We start from the raw sequence: 14,606 nt of genomic DNA, 5'->3' as shown, positions 1-14,606 counted from the left end.
GGAAGCTGCGCGCGGCGCTTCCGCTCCCCCCCCCCCCCCCCGAACGGGAAGACCGGTTGGCCATACGGCCGCAGCAGCGCTTCCCCATGTGTGCCGTGATGGTGCGCGAGGCGTGGGTTCTCTTGCAGCACGGCCTTTCTTCTTCCCGCGCACCACTTCCTGTTCCGGGTCCGGGGGGGAATGCAGGCGCGGGAAGAAGAAAAGGACAGCCGCGGATGCCACAGCTTTTTTTTTTTTTTTTTTGCACCGCTGCCGTTCCCGCTGGGCTTGAACGTGCTGATAGCCCGGCGGCAACGGCAGCAGGGAAGAACGAGCAGCGGGAGGGACCGGGAGCCACGCGACACACCTGCCGGTGCTTGGCGACACACTAGTGTGTCGCAACGCACCGGTTGAGAACCGCTGGTTTAAAGCATAATGTGCTTAGAAGTGCCAGAGTCCATCATTCAGGAGGAGAAAAAGACCATCGTTCAGGTATAGAATAAGGGCAAACTAGTGTGTGTCTGGGGGGTCAGAGAAGGCTTGGTGGAAGAGCCACGTCTTGAGTTTTTTCCTGAATGTTAAAAGGCAAGGTTCCAATCTGAGGTCTGAGGGGATGTTATTCCAGATAGATGGGCCTGCTATCGAGAACGCTCGGTCTTTGGTCGAGGTGAGGCGTGTGGCTTTAGTTGGGGGAAATTGCAGAGTTCCTTTGTGAATTTCTCTAGTTGGTCTGTTGGAGGAATGTAGTTTGAGGGGGATTTCAAGGTCGAGTTGAAGTTGATAGTGGATGGATTTGTGTATTAGGGTGATTGATTTGAGCAGGATTCTGAAATTCACTGTTAACCAATGTAGGTTTCTGAGGATGGGTGAGATGTGTTCTCCACGGTTGGTGTTGGTCAGCAATCTCACTGCGGCGTTCTGTATCATCTGCAGAGGCTTGGTGGTAGATTTGGGGAGGCCTAGGAGGAGGGCGCTGCAGTAGTCAATTTTGGCAAACAGCAAAGCTTGGAGAACTGTCTGAAGTCATAGAAAAATAGGAGTGGTTTGAGTCATTTTAGAGTCTGAAGAAGCAGTCTTTGGTTGTGGTGTTGACCATTTTCTTTAGGTTTAGGCGGTTATCAAGAATTATGAAAAATGTCCTTATGCAATTGCAAATATATAGAATGAGTTTGTGAAGGAATAGCATATTATTTCTGGAGATCTTAAAAAGATTTAAACTGGCTACCCTGCCAGATCTGCTCCAAGAAACATAAACCAAATGTACATAGCTAGAGTCATAGTAGCTGCAGACAGTTGCGGGGTTTTTAAATAAAGAATATATTGGGGACAATATTGTCAGGTTTAGACTTCAATAATTTAAAAATTAGGATCCATCATTTATAGAAATGAGCTATCACAGGATGTATTCAAAGGATTTTGGATAACATCGCCGAATTAGAGAAAAGGCCTAAAATCGCTGTAAGACTAAAACTTTCCACCTGTGCCTGCTCCAGATCTTTCCAAACATAAGACTCTCCTTCTTGAAACCATTTCTGAAGAGCGACCAATAGTATAGATAAATAATACAAAAAGAGATCTGGGACTTCCAAACCTCCACTACTCCTGGGCAGTTGTAAAGTAGATAATTTAAGTCTAGGGGTCCTGCCTCTCCAAAGAAAAGAGGACAAAACACTCCTCAGTCCATGGCCGGTCCCCCCTACCTCCTCTGAAGCTCTGTGGGGTCCCTCTCTGCCGGCGCGGCACACTCCGATCCAGAGTCGGCCGCTGGGATGCCTCCCACATGGCTCTGGACGCTGCCGTCCTCCTCCTAGCAGGCCTCTCCCTAGACGTGCATATGGTACGGCCAGCCTCTTAAAGGGGCCGCGGCGGGAAACCTTGGCCCAGCCTCGATTGATGATGTCAGGACTGAGGGGTATTTAATAGGGATGTGCATTTGTTTGCAATGAAATAGGAAATAAAGATATTTCCTATTTCATTGCATTTCGGGGGGGCTGACGAAATGATAGGAAAACCCACAAAATTTCGTGTGGTTTTCCTATTGTTATTTTGGGGGGAAAAAGGGCACATAAAAAAAAACAAACCCCAAACCCACCCCAACCCTTCAAATGTAATTAATTGCAACCCCCCACCCTCCCGGCCCCCCAAGACTTGCCGAAAGTCCCTTGTGGTCCAACGGGTCCCGGGAGCGATCTCCCCCTCTCGGGCCATCAGCTGCCACTAATCAAAATGGCGCCAGTGGCTCTTTGCCCTTACTATATGACAGGGGTTACCGGTGCCATTGGTCAGCCCCTGTCACATGGTAGGAGCAATGGATGGCCCATGCCATTTTTTAAGATGGCGCTGGCCATCCATTGCTCCAACAATGTGACAGAGGCCGGCCAATGGCACTGATAGCCCCTGTCACATGGTAAGGGCAAAGAGCCACCAGCACCATTTTGATTACTGGCAGTCGATGGCCCGAGAGTGGGAGATCACTCCTGGGACCCCCGCTGGACCACCAGGGACTTTTGGCAAGTTTTGGGGGGGTTGGGAGGCTGGAGGGGTTGTAATTTATTACATTTGAGGGGTTGGGGTGGGTTTGGCTTTTTAGTTTCGGGGCAGCCGAAAAAAATCGGCCGGAACTGTGGGAAAACAAAATTTCCCGTGGCATGCCAATAATGAAGGTCAAATCGAAAGGTTCGGCCGAATCACATCTCTAGTATTTAAACCCTGCCTCAGTCTCCAGTTCTTCACCTTGACAACAGGTCCACCTCCTCAGAGTGCTAGTTGCTGATCCAGTGCCTGACATCTCCAGTTACTGTCTTCTGATCCTGATTCCTGTTCTGGTGGTTTCAGTTCCTGTGTTCCTGTCCGTTCCTGTCTTCATGCTTCTCCTTGTCCTCTAGTTCCTGTGCTTCCATCCTCGGCTTGATCTCCTGGTTCTGACTTCTTCTGGCTTCCTTGTCTCTGCTCATCTGCTGCCTGCCCCAGACCTTCGGATTGGACTCACATTTTGCACCTTCATTGTCTACCACGACCCGGACTCCTGACTTCACCTCTGCCTGCCACTGCACCAGTCTTCGTCGTGGCGACCCAGACCTAAGACCTGCCGGCCCCGGTACCCAAGGGCTCAACCTGAGGGGAACGAGGGCTGGTATAGATGAAGCTCCAGCTGGGTCGTCCTCACCTGCACCACTAGCCGGTGACAAGGGCCATTGGGGGCCATCCCTCAGTGGTAGTACCAACACTTGTCTCGGTCCAAGGGTCCACAATTCCAACATAATACATGCGTTATGCCGTTATCACTTGAGTAACTCTATAAGAGACATAAAATTTGCCGGATATTTATTCCTTCCCATAGATAGTCCTTTCCAAAATAACATAACAATCCTCTGGATCTGTATAGGAATCTTTCACAGTAAAAGGAAAAGCTTTATGAATTAATATACAAATTCCCCTTTTATTTTATTTTTTTTTTAATTTTATTTTTATTGAAATTTCAAATATATTACAGAACTATATGTTCAGAAAATACAGATATCCAATATTTCTTATTTAGGATATTAATACATCCTTAACATAGTAACAATATACCTGTCTAAAAATTATAAGTAATAAGGGGTCCAAGATATATTCATGTAGTATTGAAAGGAAATATTATTCATTTATATAACATTAACCGCATAGAATGTACCCCATGATTTAACCCTCTAATACCGAATCCCTGATGTTCGTTCAGGAATGCGAATCTAGGTACTCTCGTAATTGTACTGGTTCAAAAAAGATGTATCTGGAGCCTTGATAAATCACAATACATTTACAGGGAAATCGTAAAATAAATTTTGCTTCCCTAGATACAACGTCCAGCCTCATCTGTAGAAATTTTCTCCTTTTTTCTTGAGTAACCTTAGTTACATCGGGATAGATCCAAACTCTATGTCCATGAAAGCCATGATCTTGATTATGCAAAAAGAGTCTTAATACTGCATCTCGCTCTGTTATAAATATAAATGATACTAGTAGGGTTTCCCTTGTATCAATAACTGTATCTAAAGTCAGTTCAAGTAAAGCAGAAACATTCAATGATGAAACTTCTTGACCTCCTTGTTGTTGAAGTAACTGTTCTTCCCTCTTTTCCTTGGATCTTATTTATTTTATTTATTTATTTATTTTAAATCTTTTCTATACCATCATTAAGCTAGTTACCATCACAATGGTTCACAATAAGGCACATAATTTCAAACTTATATGTGTTAAATTATATTAACTAAACAGGTGCCATCCAATCCTGTAACATAGTTTCATATTAAATATTATTTTAGTAGTTGTGATAAGTCATGTCTACTTTTAACTATTTATTTATTTATTTATTTTTAATTTTTATATACTGATGTTCCTGTAAAGAATACATATCGCACCGGTTTACAAGGAACTGAACAGTCGCCTCCAGGGCGGAAATACATTAAAAGTCGCCTCAAGGCAGAATACATTAACACAAATATACAGGAAAATTATTAAAGAGAACTTTCATAAACTCAATTAAATGTAACTATATCAGCTATAAGATAAATTAATACTTAAGTCTGGTCCTCTGATGTTGCAATCTAATAAAAGTAAAATAAAATACACATACACATACAATTCGAGTAAGCTGATGTGTGTGTGTGTGAGTTCTTCTGACCGCATCGTACAATTCCCTGGATTCTACTCTCCATTCACTTTGTGGTATGCTTGCTTAAATAGCCATGTTTTTAAACTTTTTCTGAATGTTTTGATGTCTCTTTGCATTCTGATTTCTAAAGGCATGGTATTCCATATTATAGGTCCTGCTAGGGATAGGGCCCTATCCCTCACTTGAGTTAGTCTGGCTGTTTTTACTGAGGGAATAGTTAGTAGGGCTTTGTTTGCTGATCTCAAGTTTCTATTAGGGACGTGTATGTGAAGGGCTGTGTTCAGCCATTCTGCCTTTTTGTCGTGTATTAATTTATGTATGGTGCATAGAGTCTTGTATTGAATTCTTTGTTCAATGGGTAGCCAGTGTAATTCAATTAGGGTTTCAGTGATATGGTCTCTTTTACTTTTACCAGTTAGAATTTTTGCAGCTGTGTTTTGTAATACCTGTAATGGTCTTATCGTGGTGTGGGGTAATCCTAGTAGAAGGGCATTACAGTAGTCAGAGCTTGAAAAAATTAATTCTTGCAGTACTGATCGGAAGTCATTTGTTGTTAGTAGTGGTTTAAGTCTTCTGAGAGTCATAAATTTGGTGTAACCTTCCCTTACTTTTAGAGATATACGTTGTTTCATACTTAGTTCCGTATCGATAATCACTCCAAGGTTTTGTACTTTCTCAGCTAGTTGTATTTTTTTGTTGTTATTGATTGTGATTGGGTTTTGAATGATTGTGATGTTTTTTCGTTCTAGATGTAGGAATTCTATTTTCTCTATATTAATAACTAATTCCATTTGGTTTAGGAGCTGTTTTATTATATCTAGATACATGTTGGCTAAGGTTAATATTTTCTCAATTGAGTCATTAATTGGAAGTATCAATTGAATATCATCAGCGTATATGTAGTGTGAGATGCCCAAACCAGCTAGCAGGTGGTATAACTGCAGCATGTATATGTTGAATAGTGTGGCAGATAGGGCTGATCCCTGCAGAACTCCTGTTTGAAGGTTTATTCTTTCTAACATTACTTTTTTGATTTGCACTTGGAAATATCTGTTATTTAGGTATGATTTGAATCATTTGAATGTTGTGTTGCATAATCCTATTTCTTCTAATCTATTTAATAGGATGTCATGATTTACTGTATCGAATGCCGCTGATAGGTCCAACATCACTAAAATGTAATGTTTACTGCTGTCAAAACCTCTCATGATGTTGTCTGTTAGCGCAAGTAGTAGTGTTTCAGTGCTATAGTTTTTGCGAAATCCATGTTGTGATGGGTACAGAATATTATTGTCCTCTAAGTGTTCTGCTAATTGATTTTATATGGTTTTTCTATTAATTTTGCAATTGGCGGTACTGGTCTATAATTGCTCAGGATGAGTGGATCGCTATTCTTTTTTTTTTTTTAATGGTTTTACTATTGCTCCTTTTAGTGAATCTGGCATGTTTCCTTCATTTAATGATAGATTAATGATTTTTGTTAAAGTCGGAGAGGTTGTGGTGGCTAGTTTTTTTTTATATCTGTGGTTGGTATTGTGTCATAAGCATGTGGAGCAGGGTTTAGTTTTTTTTAGCATCGATTCAACTTCTATTTCGGATATTTCACTGAATGTTTCCTATTGTTTAACATCTCTTTTTTGCATTTTGATGTTTAGTTATTTTTGGAATCTTTGTTTTTAGGTTCGTAATTTTGTCATTAAAAAATGAAGCTATTTCATTACATCTGTATCATTTGTGAGGTTTTTTACTATGGTAAACAAGGATCTTCGGTTGTTTGCGAATTTCTCTATTTTCATGCTATAATATTGTTTCTTTGCCTTGAGTATTGTTTGTTAGGGATGTGAATCGGGCTTCGGACAATTGAAAATATCATCGATATTTTCAAAATCTTCAGAAATCGGGGGCTCCCCCAAAACGATAGGAAAACCCCACGATATTGATCGTGGGGGTTCCCTTATCGTTTTAGGGGAGGGCGGGAAAAACGGCATACAAAAATAACCCCTAAACCCACCCCGACCCTTTAAAAGTAACCCCTTAGCTCCCCCCACCCTCCCGACCCCCCCAAAAACTTTTCACAGGTACCTGGTGGTCCAGTGGGTGTCCCTGGAGCGATCTCCCATGATCTCCCGCTCCGGGCCGTCCTCCCGCTCCCGGGCCGTCGGCTGCCACTAATCAAAATGGCGCCGATGGCACTTTGCCCTTACCATGTGACAGGGTATCCGTGCCATTGGCCGGATCCTGTCACATGGTAGGAGCACTGGATGGCCGGCACCATCTTGTGCTCCTACCATGTGACAGGGGCTGACCAATGGCACCGGTAGCCCCTGTGACATAGTAAGGGCAAAGGCTATCAGCGCCATTTTGATTACTGGCAGCCGATCGCTCCCGGACCCCCGCTGGACCACCAGGGGCTTTTGGAAAGTCTTGGGGGACCCTCCTGACCCCCACAAGACTTGCCAAAAGTCCAGCGGGGGTCCGGGAGCGACCTCCTGCACTCAGACCGTCGGCTGCCAGTATTCAAAATGGTGCCGATAGCCTTTGCCCTTACTATATCACAGGGGCTACTGGTGCCATTGGTCAGCCCCTGTCACATGGTAGGAGCACAAGATGGTGCCAGCCATCCAGTGCTCCTACCATGTGACTGGATCCGACCAATGGCATGGATACCCTGTCACATGGTAAGGGCAAAGTGCCATCGGCGCCATTTTGATTAGTGGCAGCCGACGGCCCGGGAGCGGGAGGACGGCCCGGAGTGGGAGATCACGGGAGATCGCTCCCGGGGCCTCCACTGGACCACCAGGTACCTGTAAAACGTTTTTTGGGGGGTCGGGACAGTGGGGTTACTTTTAAAGGGTCGGGGTGGGTTTTTTGTTTATCGGCTGGGGCGCAGCCGATAAAGAAAACGCGATCAGGCCCAATGGAAAAAACCCCACATGTGAATCGGAACCAGAATCCGAACCGATTCCAGTTCCGATCCACATTTCTATTGCATGTTTATAGTAAGCTAGTTGCTTCCTGTATTTAGTCATGTTTTCAGTCGTTTTATTTTTTTTCCATTCTTTTTCTTTTTTCCTCAGATTTCTTTTGACTACCTTTATCTTTTCGTTATGCCAGGGGTTTGTTTCTTTGGGTTCCCTGATGCTCACGTATTTAATTGGGTTTATCTCATCTGCTAAGTTTTTGGTTGTTTGCATCCATGCTGTTGTTTATTTATTTATTTATTTAAAATTTTTGTATACCGACATTCGTTAAGCAAACATCACATCGGTTTCCATGTAACATAAACTGGCCAACAGGGCTTTACAATGAAACTGATAAGGGAACTGAGTAGTGGGGAGGAGGGGGAAAAACAAAAGGAAAATACTGTGCAAATATATAATCGCAGTTGGTGCAATCTAATTCAGCTAAGTTTTCTTCTAGTTTGTCTTTCAGTGTGTCTATGTTAAAAGGTGGGCAATATTCAAATTCAATGGGTTCTCTTTAAGTCACTTGTTCGGTATGTTTGATAGAGGATTCTATTAGGAAGTGGTCTGACCACGGTATCGGTGTATATTCTGTTATAATGTGTTCTAGGTGGCTGTGTTTGATAAATGATAAATCAAGAGAGAGTGTCCAGCTTTGTGGGTGGGCTTGTCAGTAGTTAGGGTGAATCCTAGTGCCGTCATGAAATCTATCAGTGTTTGACAAGGGGTGCGTATGCATGTGTAGGTTGAAGTCACCTAGTACAATTATGGGTTTAGAGGTGTTTAAGTGTGTTGTTAGGAATTCAATTAGAGAGGAGATGTTTAGTTCTAATAGGGTAGGAGGGCAGTATATAAGGCAAATTTGTATGGTGTTAGTTTCAAAAAGAGCAATTTCATGGTTTTTTGGTGATGTTGTCTGTATTAGCTTGCATTTAAATATTTTTTCTATTATTAGGAGTAATCCCTCGCCTCTTTCATTTATTCTGGATATTGAGAAGACATCATAGTTTTTATGTGCTATTTGATTTTTTAGGATGGTGTCTGACTTTTTTAACCATGATTCAGTAACAGCTATGAAGCTTGGTTTTGTGTCATATAATAGGTCTGTAATTATAGGGAATTTCTTGGTGATTGATTGTGCATTTACTAGCAGGAAAGTTATCATTAATAAATTATTTGTGATGGCGTTGTTTATTTTGGTCTTTTTTATTTGTATGAGGTTAGTGGATTGATTTTTTTTAGTTTCGCTTGCTATGTGTTTATTTCTGTATTTGTGTGGGTAGTAGTTTCCATATTTACCTTTGTTTAGGCAGGTTTTGATAGATTGTATTCCAGGTACTATTCTTTCGATGTCCGTGATCAGTTGTGTTCGCTTTGGATGTGTTGTTGGTTCGTTCACTGTTGTGGGGGTTTCTCAGGGGTGTACAAAGGGGTGTACAAATCTTGGAGATAGCAGGTATCCCGTCTTCAGGAAAATTCAAAATTTCTTTTAAATAACTTTTAAACATATCTCTCAGGGATACTGCTCTCATCCTTAGAAAATGTATTCTCAAGTTTGCTCTTCTTTGTTCATTTTCTAATTTCTCCATTCTACTTAAACAGATTGTATCTGATTTAATTGAATTATACTGCACTTCTTCAGTTTTTTCTACTTTTTGTTGGATCTCATTCACTGTATTTTCTAATCCCAATATTTTAGAATCTAATTTCTTAGTATTCTGTAGATTATCTTTCAACATGCCCGTCAAGGCTTTTATAGAACTATCCATTGAGAGTAATGTCTTCCAAATAATGTCCAAAGTTATTACTTGAGGTGTATCCAGTGGTAAATTACAAAGAATATGTACCTCAGGTTCGCTGCTCCCTGCAACTTCAGGGTCCCCTTCTCCTCCGCTCTGCTGTTGTTCCTCGGGCTTCAAACCCTTGGAGCCTGAAATAATCTGGCTCTCCGAAATGGATGATTTTCCCATGGTGCTTATAGCCTCCACGCCATTTCTTGGGGTTATAGTTGTTGAAACCACTTTCTCTTCCAGCCAGTCTTCCGTCACCTCCCCAGACAAGCTGAGGAATCTTGACGGTGGCTCCGGGGTAGTCGGTGTGCCGGGACTGAGGGATGTTTCCTCGGCCTGGGGTCTCGGCGTCTGCTCCCCGCCGAGTACACCCGCGTCTCCTCCCACTGGCAAGTGTCTCATGGAAGCCGCCAACAACGATTCAGTTCACGGCTGTCTTGTATCAGTGTCGAAGTGGAGGACATTCTCACTTTTGCCTTCCTCTTTGTATGAGGCATGGCAAAGAAGGTAAGAAATTCAAGGAAATTCAAGAGAATAAGTAAATAGCAAAACTCTGTGGAGCGAGGTTGTTGGCGTCCAGCCTATGCGACAGCCATCTTGGACCCAAATTCCCCCAATCCAATGCCAAATATGTTTTCCATGATCAATTTTGGTTAGATGAGTTTCTTGTCAAAATGCAATTTGCACTTTTTGTGTCTTTAAATATTGTAAGATCCTAGACTGCTTAATAGGACTGGAAATACCTCTAACATCATTGAGAGAAATAAATTTGAGATTAGCAGTAGCCATAATTCAATAACAAAATAAAATAAAAATAAAAAATCCCAAGAAAAGCAATAAGAAAAATATATCACCTTCCTCTTTCTCCTCTCTATCATAATGTGCCATGAATTTTAAACAAAACTTCCCAAACATAGATTATTCCAACCACTCCCCATCAGAAAAAACTAGAACCAGATCCCCACCCAACCTCTTGACCATGCCAGCCAGAGAGACATTTATGATAATAACAAACCTACAATTAAAATCTCTCTACACAGGCTGCAATATAAGAGTTCCTTAAATTATTCCATTTCAGAACCGAGCCAGAACAACTACCTGGCTCAGAACATTTGCACCTACCTCCAACAACCCCAAAAGGAACAATAAGAAAAATCTGCTTCATAAAAGTAAACTTCATCATCTGCATAAAATAATAGTTCAGGACCCCAATATTGTCTACATATTCCATCCATAAACAATTAATAATATAGGGAGAGATAAATGTCCAGAGCTAAATCATGAGGATAGCAAGAAAAATTAAAAGTACAGTCCAAATGCTTGACCAACCCGAGCAAAAAATGGGAAAAAATAAACGATCCATCTCAAAGTCCAGAATAGCACTGCTTGTTGCTGATTTGTATTAAATACCAGGAACCATCAATGGGTAGAAAAGCAACATAGAAACATAGAAATGACGGCAGAAGAAGACCAAACGGCCCATCCAGTCTGCCCAGCAAGTTTCGCACTTTTTTTTCTCTCTCATACTTATCTGTTACTCTTGGCTCTTAGTAACCTTTTGGTTCTATTTCCCTTCCACCCCCACCGTTAATGTAGAGAGCAGTGTTGGAGCTGCATCTAAGTGAAATATCTAGCTTAATTAGTTAGGGGTAGTAACCGCCTCAATAAGCAAGCTACACCCATGCTTATTTGTTTACCAAGACTATGTAATTCAGTCCTTGTTGGTTGTCTGTATATAGATCCACTTTTCTTCATTCCCCCTGCCTTTGAAGCAGAGAGCTATGCTGGATATGCGTGAAGTATCAGACTTTCTCCCCTGCCGTTGAAGCAGACATCTATGCTGGATATGCGTGAAGTATCAGACTGTCTCCCCTGCCGTTGAAGCAGACAGCTATGCTGGATATGCGTGAAGTATCAGTCTGTCTCAGTATAGCAAAACTACGATCAATACATAGAGAAAAATAAATAAAAAAATTAAGGAATGAAGCAAACACCAAAAAGAAATAGCAAGGGCCGTGAACGAGCAGCTCGCAAGAAAGTATCCCCACTGTTCATAAGGATCTCCCATAAGGCCAAATAAATCACAGTCGCTTATAGACACTACAAGACTCACATATTGTCCGGATTAACCACATGTCGCTCTTCTTTCAGGAATATTGACACGTCCTCCGGTGTTTGAAAGAAACGAAACAGGCCATCAATGGAAACCCTAAGATGGGCAGAATATAACATAGTGTAGGTAAGGCCCTTGTGATGCAGTTCCCATTTCACCTCAGGAAAATTCATGCACCAGTTCTGAATGCCTGCCAAACAATCCTGAAAAATAAAAATCTTATGGTTTTGTTACAACAGATGCCTCTTCAAAAGAGCTGCTTCTAATAATCTTTGTCAGCAAACTGATGTACACATATAATAATAGCTCATGGATGGTAATTAGGCCCAGGTTGCGGTGCCAGAGTTCTATGGGTGCAATCAATTTTTATTTTACCACCTGCGATATCATTGGGTCTTCCACTTTTTTTGGTGGAAGACCCAATGAAAGAGGTAAATGGCAGCCATAGAGGGTGGGAGGGAGAATAGAATGGTTTGGCTCATTCTAGCTGTATAGTAGATCCAGGCCCAGGATTATTGGTAAAAAGTGGGGGAGTCAGGAGGAAGCAGAGGCGTGTGCCCAGGTACTCACCAGTTTTTTTTTTTATTATTTTGGTTCAGCAAAGAAACCAAACTCAAATAAACATTTAAACAAACTAAATAACACATTGAAACAAACAAAAAAATGAACTGAAAGTAATTTTTTTTAAATTTGAAAATTTATAATATTCCAATTTTTTCCAGTGAGTCTAATTTGGAGTCTTTCTGTCCCTTCTTTGGAGAGTCATTTCCCCTAGACACAGACATTTACATTATCATTATTTCAATATGTCATTAGAAAATGTTAAACAATAAGTAAGTGAAGCAATAATGTTGCACTGGAGGTGGACCCTTGGCCTGGTGCAGGATTGGTACGGCCCTCTGGTTGGACCCAGAAAGCGCCTGCCGCTAGGAGGCGGAGCACACAAGGAGACAGAGGCTAGCTGGAGCTTCTCCAATAGCAATTCGGGGTTTCTGCAGGTTGAGCCCTTGAGTACTCGGACCGCCTGGACTTAGGTGGGCCTCTGAGGGTCTCCCAGAGAGATAGTGAAGAGGTGTGCCCACCATGAGCAAAGGTGCACGGCTGGTGAAGATAAGATGTACTAGAGCCGGACCAGGATCACTGGAGACCTCTTGAAGGAGACAGGAAGTGAAGGTCATCCGGGCAAGATAGGCAGTGCCTACTGGTCTAATCAGAGCAGTGTCCGAATGTAGAGCAAGGGTCAAAGCCAGGGTATCCGTCTGAGGGTGGTAAGCCAAAGCAAGGGTCAGTTCCAAGATCAGTCCATATGTAGTCAAGGCAAGCGAGGGACAGTTCCAGGCGGCGGTCAAGTGTGGTCAGAAGGCAGGCAGTGGTCGGTTCCAGGCAGTGGTCAAATGTGGTCAGAAGGCAAGCAGTGGTCACTTCCAGGCAGCGGTCAAACATGGTCAGAAGGCAGGCAATAGTCAGTTCCAGGCAGCGGTCAAATGTAGTCAGGCAAGCAGAGGTCAGTACCATGAATCAGTCCAAGAAGGTACGACAGGAGGAGGAACTGTTATGGTCCCGGGCCGTGCCCCGGGACCTATACTCACCACGCGGCCGGTCCGGACACAGAATTGCCTTCCTTCCGGCCTCCCAGGCCGAAGACGCGGCCCTCCGCGAGGAGGGATATGATAGAGATGTTTAAAATTATGAGAGGTCTAGAATGGGTAGATGTGAATTGGTTATTTACTCTTTCAGATAGTAGAAAGACTAGGGGGCACTCCATGAAGTTAGCATGGGGCACATTTAAAACTAATCGATGCACAATTAAACTCTGGAATTTGTTGCCAGAGGATGTGGTTAGTGCAGTTAGTATAGCTGTGTTTAAAAAAGGATTGGATAAGTTCTTGGAGGAGAAGTCCATTACCTGCTATTAAGTTCACTTAGAGAATAGCCACTGCCATTAGCAATGGTAACATGGAATAGTCTTAGTTTTTGGGTACTTGCCAGGTACTTATGGCCTGGATTGGCTACTGCTGGAAACAGGATGCTGGGCTTGATGGACCCTTGGTCTGACCCAGTATGGTATTTTCTTATGTTCTTATGTTCTAAGGGAGTCGCAAGCGCCAATCCGTGGCTGGCCATGCCCCCTAGGCGCACGTGCGCGACGGGGCTTCTGTCTTAAAGGGGCCAGCTGGGAAAACCCGGGAACAGCCCTTGATGACATCAGACGCTTCCGGGCCATTTAAGCCCGGAAGCTGCGGCTATACCTTGCCTTGCAACGAGGTTCTCTCAGTTCGCAGAGCATCTAGTTGCTGCTGTAGATCCTGGATCGTCTTTTGGGTCTTGTGGCTTCCAACCCGGCTTCAGCTCCTGACAACGTCTTCAGCCTCTGCTCCTGGTTTGGTATTGACTTCGGATTTCTGGCTTCCGACCCGGCTCCATCCATGACTCTGTCTTCAGCTTTCGTCCCTGGCTTTGGTTTGGATCTCTGACTTCTGGCTTCTGACCCGGCTTCGCTCTTGGACTCCTACTTTGGCTTCTTCCACCACCTCAGGTATCCGGTACTTGCTGGCCCAGAGGATTCTCCTAAGTCCCAGCAGCTCGGGCCCTCTCAGGCTCCTCCCGGGGGAGCCGCAGGCTTCCGAGGGTGAAGACTCTTCCAGCCTCCTGGGCCCAGCCGTTCTCTCCGTCTGCCTCCCCGGACACTGCCTGGATCCTTGGTCGCATAGGGTCCCACCTAAGTCCAAGAGGCCCGGGTTCCTACAGGCTCCTCCCGGGGGGAACTCGGGCTTCCAGTGGTGAAGTCATCTCCAGAGTCTCTTCAGCACCGCCTCCTGGCTATGAAGCTTCCTACCGTCTCAGCCAGCCCAAGGGTCCACAACCATAACAGGAACGAAGAGCAGGGATCAGGAGAGATGCTGGAACACAGAGAGGACCATGGGAACACAGGAACGCAGGAGCACTGGAAACAAGACAGGAACAGAGGAGCACTGGAACACGACAGGAATGCAGGAACACTGGAACAAGACTGGATCAAGGAAGCAGGAGAACACAGGAACAAGGAACAGCAAACTAGCTACACTAAAGTGTCGACATGATTGCCAAGGTGAGGTTCTGGGGACAGAGCC

Source organism: Rhinatrema bivittatum, chromosome 5 (assembly GCF_901001135.1).
Source record: "Rhinatrema bivittatum chromosome 5, aRhiBiv1.1, whole genome shotgun sequence".
Lineage (NCBI taxonomy): Eukaryota > Metazoa > Chordata > Amphibia > Gymnophiona > Rhinatrematidae > Rhinatrema > Rhinatrema bivittatum.
This window is presented reverse-complemented; position numbering follows the sequence as displayed.